We start from the raw sequence: 8,704 nt of genomic DNA, 5'->3' as shown, positions 1-8,704 counted from the left end.
TCAGTACTTTGAAACCTTACAACGACAACAGGAGACGGAAAAGTGGGAGCAGCAGAAACAGCGTTTCACAGACCAAAATGAGAATCCAGAGCCACCCACTTTGCAAACATCTGCCCAAGTTGCAAAAGAGTTTGTCAATCCCAGATCGGCCTCCTCAGCCATCTTCAGTCCCACAGATAAGACAATCATGGAAGACAATCATCCTCGACTGTGCAGGGATTGCCTGGGGTTAGCTCATATGTAGGAGTCGCACAGCCCTCTCAGAGGCTGGTCTGAGATGGTGGAATAAACTCCCTCAGGAAAGAAAGGGCCATCAGAAACTTCACCTCACTACTTTCTGTTTTGAGTATGAGGTATAGTTCTTTTGACCTTGCCTTCCCCAATGTAAATATTTAGTAACATGTATGTATATAAAAAATCATCTCACCAAAACAAGACAAGTCACTGCACACTCTACTCCCCCTGAGGAGATGTGAGAATAAACAACATGTGACAGCTGTTAGTCACATCACTTAAAACACTACTGAAAGGTCCTGAGATACCATGGCAATGCATCTGGTGCATAAGAGCATATATAGAACAGCAAAGAACAAAATAGAACCTTATTATCCCAATGCCTCCCAGCACTTGGAGCTGCAGCCTGAGGGTGCTGAACTTGCCAGTCTTGCTCTTGGGAGTAGCTGTCTCTATCAGACTCCTGTAGAGCAGGGGTGTCAAATGTACTGCCTGCAGGAGCCTGTGGAGCTGTGTTGTCTGGCCTGAGAAGCTTCTAACGGGGGTTGCAGCACAGAGCCCGATTGGGGATGCATGTCGGCATCGGGGGGCAAGTGACAATGGCCACTACCACCACTGCTTCTGGATTCAGCCTGAAAGGAACCCTGTGGTCCAGATCCAGCCTGGAGGATTTGGGTGAGTTTGACATCTCTGCTGTAGAGGATATGAAATGGAAGGGGGATGGTGAGGTCCCTTGACACTGGTTCTGTGTTGGCACTGTTGTTTTAGTCATTGTTCTCCTAGTGATTTCATGTAATGCAGCCAAAACAGGTCCACAAATAAGGCATCTCAGATATACTATTGATCCATCTGTATCCATGGAAACTGAACATGGAGCTATTGTTTAAAGAGTATAATTAAAGTGATAGAATCAGATTAATAGCAAAGGTGGACTAACTTACTCTGCCACCTTTATCAGCTAAAGAAGTTCAAGGGCAAAAGTCCATAGTAAAACCAGCACAGGAGAAAATATATTGTTCTTACACCATTCCCTTTAAGAAGAAATATCTATGTACATTAGAAGGATGTTACAAGGTCAAAAAATTAAATGTTGAAAAAATGTTTTATTTACAACGTTAAAAAGTATTAAAACTGAAGGGATTTTAAAAGGTTAACTGGCCTTTGTTGATTTGTAGGTTTTCTTCTCTATATTTCTTTTAGATTAAATAATAAAAATAGATGAGCTAGCTGGGCACTTATTGACAGGCAGTTTCTAGCCAATTTCATTTCCAGATTTTCTTGGACAAGGACTGGTTGGGTTGCAAACACCGCTGTTTCAGATTCATTGAAACATTTCTTATAAGAGGCCAAATTCCCTGCTGTTGATGCACACAGGGGCATAGATTTCAATGGAGCTTCTCATTTTGTCTCATCTCATCTCACCTCATCTCTTCCTTGAATCTCTCCAGCATATTTTAACAACTCTTGCAGCAGCAGGACACTGACCCAAATTGTCCTCGTGCTTCATCTGTAGTATGTTAGGGTATTAGGTCTTTTGGTTGTGTCAGGGTTGACTCTGTAGTTTTACTAATAGGTTACCCAAAGGTTTGTATAGGATGGTTTGGATGGGGATTATTCTGCCTCTGGTGGGGGGCTGGATGCTAAATGGCCACCAGAGGGCTCTTCGACCTTTGCTTTCCAATGGCTTAATCACAGAATCATAGAAACTTTCAGCATAGAATCTGAAAGTAGGCAGATATTTTGTGACTTTTACAAATATTTTATACAAAATTTAATATTTGAATCGAATATGATCTCACTGGGCATGTCTACACATACATTTTGGCATGCCTAACTTTAATGAGCATTAGCTTAATGAACATCAAGGCAATTTAGGCTCGCGTCTACATGTGCATGAATTAAAGCACATTAATGCCATGTGCACAGACTGATGTGGGACTAAAGTTAGTCCCAAGTCAGTCCTTACACAACATTAATGCACCTTAATGCATCTACATGTGTTAATGTGCTTTAGTTATTCACAACTAAATTTGATACCTTCTTTTGCAGGTATCAAATTCAGGCACGGATAGCCTAAAATCACCACTTTTTAGGTACATTAAGAGCACACACATGCAGGATTGCACCCTTAATGCACCTTACATTGGGCTAAAGCACTTTAAATTGGCATGTGTAGATGCACCCACTATGTCCTTTTAAAACTCAACACTGTGCACAGCCAGGTGAATTACCTTTCTGATGAGTAATTTTGAAAGTGCAAATTTATTTTGACTTTCCCTGTCTTATTGTACTATGCAATCTAAAAATAATCCTTCTCTGATAGACAAAAGACAATGAACATTAAGCACTCCTTTGATGCAGTCTTGGCAGTAATGGAATAATCTTCCATGAGAAAAATCTCTCTGACATTTTGATTTCTTGAATGTCAAAACATGATCAGATTCAAAATAAAGCTCAGTTGATTTGCAGAAGCCTGCAAGTTTTAATATGATAGGTGGGTAGATAGGTAGAGAGAACTCTAACAGATTTGTGACATATATGTACAAAAGCTTGCTGTCTTATCAGATCTACAGGATTATCAATAATTCAATTTTGGCCAAATGTTTTTGGGATTTTTGGGGGGCATCATGAATGGTAGTTGAAACAATGACTTTTATTGCCTTGAGTGGAGCAATGACACTAACATTCTGCATGGAAATGAACTGATGAACTCCAAAATCAACCATTAAAATTTTGCTCAACATTATGTGCCAATAAAAAAACCCAAACAAACCAAGAAGCTGGCAAAGGGAGCATTATGCTCATAGTAGACAAGCTCAGCAGGCCAGATTTTCTGCCGGTATAAATCAGAACTTGCAAATTCTGGACTAGATCTCAGGCCCTTAACCTAAGCATGTTTTATTACTCTGAGAAAACAAACAGAGGTTGATGGGGTGGAGATTGCTGGAAGGGAGGGGGGCGAATTAGAAGCCCCTGACTTGGAGAGCATGGGCCAGACCCTCCTATTCTGTCTTTGCTGCTCAGTGGTTTCCTTCCACTTGCCTCTTCCTGCATTTTTCTGCCTTAACTCCTCTATTCACTGCCCCCTCTCTTTCCCCCATGCAGTACCCATGACCCATACCACCCCCTGCAACCTTACCTGGTCTTCAGTTGCTGCCCCTATCACCTCCCTGGCTGGCAAGACATGGCAGCTGCAAGCAGCAGGCTACTAACTCCCTATTTGTGACACTCTATTCTGACCTGGATTCCATCAGAAACAGTAACAGCAGGGGATGAGAGCCCGCTTGATGACTTGCTATTTCTCCGCTGGCCTGAAGGCAGAAAAGCAAGGAACCCTGGCATGTGTGGCATTCCAGTTGAGTGGTTCGGGTATGGGGTGGCATCACCAGCTATATGAACAACATGCGAGATGCCTGATAGTTGTTGCCCTTGAGATGCAGAAACCAGTAGATTCCATGTGCATTCTAATTAGATCTTAGTGAAGAATGCAGTGATTTTCCCCATGAAATACCATATTTATTTGCATGCCATACATCCCCAAATAAAAATACACACCCTGCTTTGGGAAGGCAGAATGAAGAAAGGGCTTTTCCTTTTAAAAATGATTGGGACCAGTTTTCTTGTTTAAGACATGGACTCCTATTTTTGTGAAAATGGTGAGTCTACCGTGTGAATAAATAAGGTGTTCATTCAAATTTAAAATAAAGTAGTTTTGACAATGTTTTTGCCCTTTTTCCCCATTCATTCTCTCTGACCACTAGGACAGCTGAGGCTTACTAGCACAAATGTTTATGCAAAAGCAAATTTCCAGGTTCTGTGCACACATATTTCCATGTTGCAAGTATTTATGTTAGCAGTGCTTGGATGCTCAGCTAATCAAGGAAAAAACAATGGTACCATTTTAAAGAAATCAACTAGGATCAGCAACACAGTTCACATTCCAAATATCTCATCAATTCTGTATTTCCATTATACACCTAACACTAATCATAAAATTCAGTTACTGTTCATAGATTTGCAGGCTATGTCTAGAGCAGGTAGCAGGACATTATTATCGATAAAATATATCTTAACACAAGGACTTGTAACCTCTGGCCTGCAGGCCAGATCTTGCCCACCAAATAATGTCATCTGCCCCGTGAAGCCTGGATATTGATGACATTTTGGTGGTGGGGGTATTCAACAGTGGGGTGATTTTGCAGCAGTGGCCAGGTTGGGCATGCCAACCTGCCACAGATGAAGCTGCATTATTCTGGCTCACTGATTCTGTAAGGTTCCCAGCCCCTGGCCTAGCAAGTTACAGATGAGGAGTAAAGTTTTAGACATGGATTCATATGCTTTTTGATCTGAAACATAATAGGGGATGGATAAAAACTGGAAGTGGAGCCTAGGGCACCTGACATGATACTGGACTGAGAAAGGGAAGCTGAGTAGATGCTGGAAAGAAAGACTGCCCAAATTTGGTTCTGTAATGCCATTTTGAGGTAATGGATTTCCTCTCTGCCAGTCCAAGTAACACCTGGCCCCTAAGTGCTGGCAACAACTTTAATCCTGAATTTATTATGATGAAACAGGCACTGCATGCGGAAGTAGAAAATCCTCCACAGGCCACAAAAGGATGGCAAATTCTATGCAAATGTTAATGCAGCTCAATGAATGGACAAACCTTTCTGGCTCTTTATAGACCCACCAGTGGGGTGGAGGATGGGACAGTCTCCTTTATGGTAATTTGCAGGATTCCAGCACTCTTTACTTAGTGGCAACTGGTAAGCCCCTGCCAAACTCCATCCAGCACTGCTGGTTTCAAGAAAGTTGCCTAATATACTGTAGCAGAGAAAAGTTTAAAATGTTTGGTACCTGATGAGATTGTTGTTTTGCTGGCACAATTCTGCTAGCTTCAGTGTTACACCTGCTGGGCACTTGGCCCAATATGTCAGTAAGTGTTGCGCAGTGGCAAATGCTTACTGCAACATAAAATTGCTAAATTTAGGGTAAATGTTTGATGCAGTATGCCGGGAATTAAATGCCGAGCTCCCATTAACTTTAATGGGAACAAAGGACTAATTCCCTTGGCACTAGGCTGAAAACATACTCCAGAAAATCTGCACAGCTGCTTTACTCATTTCCCTTTTAGAAGCTGTTTCACACCTCTAGACACAGCTTATAAAACAAAGTACTTTACTATCTAGGAAGATTGCATGCTAGTTTCTAGCACAAAATGATTCATATCTATCTCATTTGTCAAGGGGGACACAGCAGTGTTTTATATTTCATACAAACACCTACAGCTGATAGGTAGCATCTCTCATAAGGTATTTCTAAATGTCATCGTTATTCAAACACCTAGGAGAGCCAGATTCCCCAGGCCTCCCTACCTTGTTGCTATAGAGATTTACAAACATATAGTGGAGATACCAATCACTTATGTCTTCCTTACTACAAAATAGGCTGCTCAGTTCAAAAGCCTGGTATCTTCAGTAAAAGTAACCACAAGAGCAAGTCACATTTAAATTATTTAGAGTTAATTTATGTGTATGTGTGTGTGTATATATTATATATATACATATATGAAAACAAACCTTGAGGTTTCCTTTTTCCTTCCCTCTCCCTGCCTCTGTTTTCTTTTTCGGATATTTCTGATGCAAAAAAACAAAACAAAAGAAAAAGAAAGAAAGAAAAAAACCCCAACTCCGACACAACAACCTATCAGGAGTAGCAAGTCTGGTCTTCTCAGGTTTTTCAAGGGCAATCACTGAAGGTTTCAAATGTTTGGACTGTGAACTGTCTGAACTGTAAATTGAAGGTGAGGGATTTGAATGTTTAACAACTCTCGTCTCCCAATGTTTTCTTCAGTTTTTTGTGTTAGAGAGATGCTGACAAATTATTTTAAAAAGAGCTTATTTTTAGGCTTTATTTATGCACCAATGAAGTAGAGACAGCAGAAATCCACTTCAGCCTTCCTCAGGTGCCAAAACTCTCAATTCAAACATCTGCAAGATTAATGGATATCTGGGATCCTGATGTACATCAGAATTTTGCATCTGTCCCTACATTTAATAAAGAAGGAGAAGTGGGGGCTGAAGGGAATGGGGTATTAGGAATTTTTGCTTTAAAAATAAGGGTCCTACGCTACAAATTTTATATGCACGAAAGATAGCATCTACTGTTACAGGAAAGTAATTGAATCAGTGGCCATATAGCAGCTAATGCTAGTATAGTATAGTAATATATTTTCACCTGTTACCAAGGGGACACATATCAACTGCAAGAGCAGCATTCAGATCTACCCATATTCTGCCTGAAGCTGGTTTAATGGGCTGCACTTGCTCACAATCTGTTTTTGCTAAGAGAAGGAATAATTTATACAGACATACTGTACACAAGGCACGCTGCTTTGGTTAGGCTACTGTATTTCCTTGTGGGCACACACGTGTAGATTACACTCACATCTCTGCGGGGATTCAGCACTGGTCTCTGCACATTCTCCATGGCTTTCCAAAGGAGATAAAAATTGGTATAATCTTTTACCATGTGCTTCAGCTACTGTCCGCACTGAAGGTTTCCTGGCAAGTACATATTTTCAGTGCTGATCAGGTCTTTGTCCTATGTTTTTCACATGGCCATAAAGATAACATCCAGAAATGTAGTTCTACAATGCAAAATGCATGTTACTAGGTCTAGTCTAGTCTAGTATTTCACTCTTACCATCATGTCTGTCATCTTGAATGCATTTCTTCCTAACTTTAAAAATGGTAGGCTAAGGGAAGAAGCTGGCTACAGCAGTACTGCAACCTCCTTCATTGGAGTCTTCTCCTGAAGAAGAGTCTGGATAAGCATCTGTCTGGGATGATCTGGGAACAACAAATTCTGTGTCTGTCCAGATGATCCTTCAGGTCCCTTCCAACCCTATGAAGCTATGCTCTGACAAGTGCTTTATTGTTCAGTACATTTAAAATATGTGGCTGAGTAACCATCTAAGTAGTCTATACTTTGGTGTTGTTTATAGACCACATACTGCACATTCTGGCGTAACAGGTGTAGGTATTTTTTGCTTGGCTTGGCTAAAATGTTACAACAATACTAAAGTCCACTGGCCTTTATTCTGTTTCCTAGATTGACACAATGAATTACAGGCTAATATGAAAGACCATGTTACCCAACTCATCAGAAACACACATCTCTTTTATGGATCTTTACTGGAAAATTAAATCTTTATTGGGTGCAACAATTACTTTTACAATAGAACTAGATCATTTGAAAGAGGAACATTTAATAAATTTGCCATTTACTACTGTATTACAATTTATGGTCCTGAAGACTAATTAATATTTCATTGTCTCACATCTCAAAAAAAATTACAAAAATAACCACAAAACTATAGAAGACACTTTTTTTTCCCTAAGACTAGCTAGGAGAAAACCACAGAAGGCAAGCTTCTGGGAATTACAGGCAGCCGTTCTGCATTTAATTTGATAAGCCTTATAGTGCTCTTTCCTATTGATTGTTCTTACCCTTATGAAAGAGTCACAGTTATTAGTTGACAAGGAGAAGGTGAAGGAGGCAGGGTTTCATGACTCAGCATGTAAATTAAAGTGATCTGTGGCTTGTTTTTCTAATTTGTTTACTTTCTCCAACAGTAAAACAGAGCAAAGTGAGCTTGTCTTTATTTCCCTGATCACAGCTTGCTCATTTATTTTTAACACTGCTATTGTCCTTGCAGGCTGTTTCCTAATACCTCTTCTACTGTCAAGTTACTTCCCACCTGCTTGACTTCAATACCTGCTGTTCTTGTCACCTAAGCCTGCTTGTGTTTGCTCAGACTCCCTTTTGCTTAACTTCCCTCTAACTTGTAAAGCCTGTCATGCAAAGTTTAACTGCCAACCTTTGTGTTGTATAAAGCACCGGTGACCCTGTTGTAGTTAGTGATTATTTTACATATGAACCTAATTATTAGAACCTGGTTGGTGGTTCACTGATTCCACAGGTCCCCCGGGTTACAGTCAGAGAGGAGAAGAAAAGTCTTTATCTAGTTGCTGGGGAATGCTGAGTGAGGCTTTCTACAGGCATCCCCAGTTTCAAGGATGGGGTTATCTTCAGCAAAAGAGCTTCTGTCTTCACCTCCCTCATTGCCACACAGAATTGTTGGGCTGGTTGCAAGGGACCTTGGGGTACCTGTTGATTTAGGTGTTAATCTGTGCAGATATTTGGGGATGTTAAATTAGGCAAAAAATGGCTGGCCTGATCTAAATTAGTTCACCTGAAAAGGTGAACAAAGTTAGATCAGGAACAGGTTAGCCTGATCTAATGAGTGTCTGTACATGTTCAGAGTGCAGCCCCAGGGCTGCACTTTTCCAGCTTCCGCCTTCCCCCCAGATGCTAAGTTGCCTATTTTTAGCTCCCCAACCACTGCATCCCCAAATGGACAACCTCCTTATCCTTGGATGGGCAACACCCCCCATGGAGCCACCAA

General features: G+C 40.8%; 1 long non-coding RNA gene across 1 annotated transcript in view; it reads right to left on the bottom strand.

Annotated features, from left to right (window-relative positions):
- Positions 1 to 7,291: 7,291 nt before the first annotated feature.
- Positions 7,292 to 8,704, bottom strand: part of LOC109301833 — an 8,083-nt gene continuing 6,670 nt past the window's right edge. The window contains exon 3 of the long non-coding RNA XR_002098644.1: positions 7,292 to 8,530. This is a non-coding gene — a long non-coding RNA (uncharacterized LOC109301833). The remainder of the gene's footprint in view (positions 8,531 to 8,704) is intronic.

The sequence above is a fragment of the Gavialis gangeticus genome, unplaced genomic scaffold, assembly GCF_001723915.1.
Source record: "Gavialis gangeticus isolate Ggan-Ray unplaced genomic scaffold, GavGan_comp1, whole genome shotgun sequence".
NCBI lineage: Eukaryota > Metazoa > Chordata > Crocodylia > Gavialidae > Gavialis > Gavialis gangeticus.
Note: the sequence above shows the minus strand (reverse complement) of the source record. Positions and strands in the feature narration are given on the sequence as shown.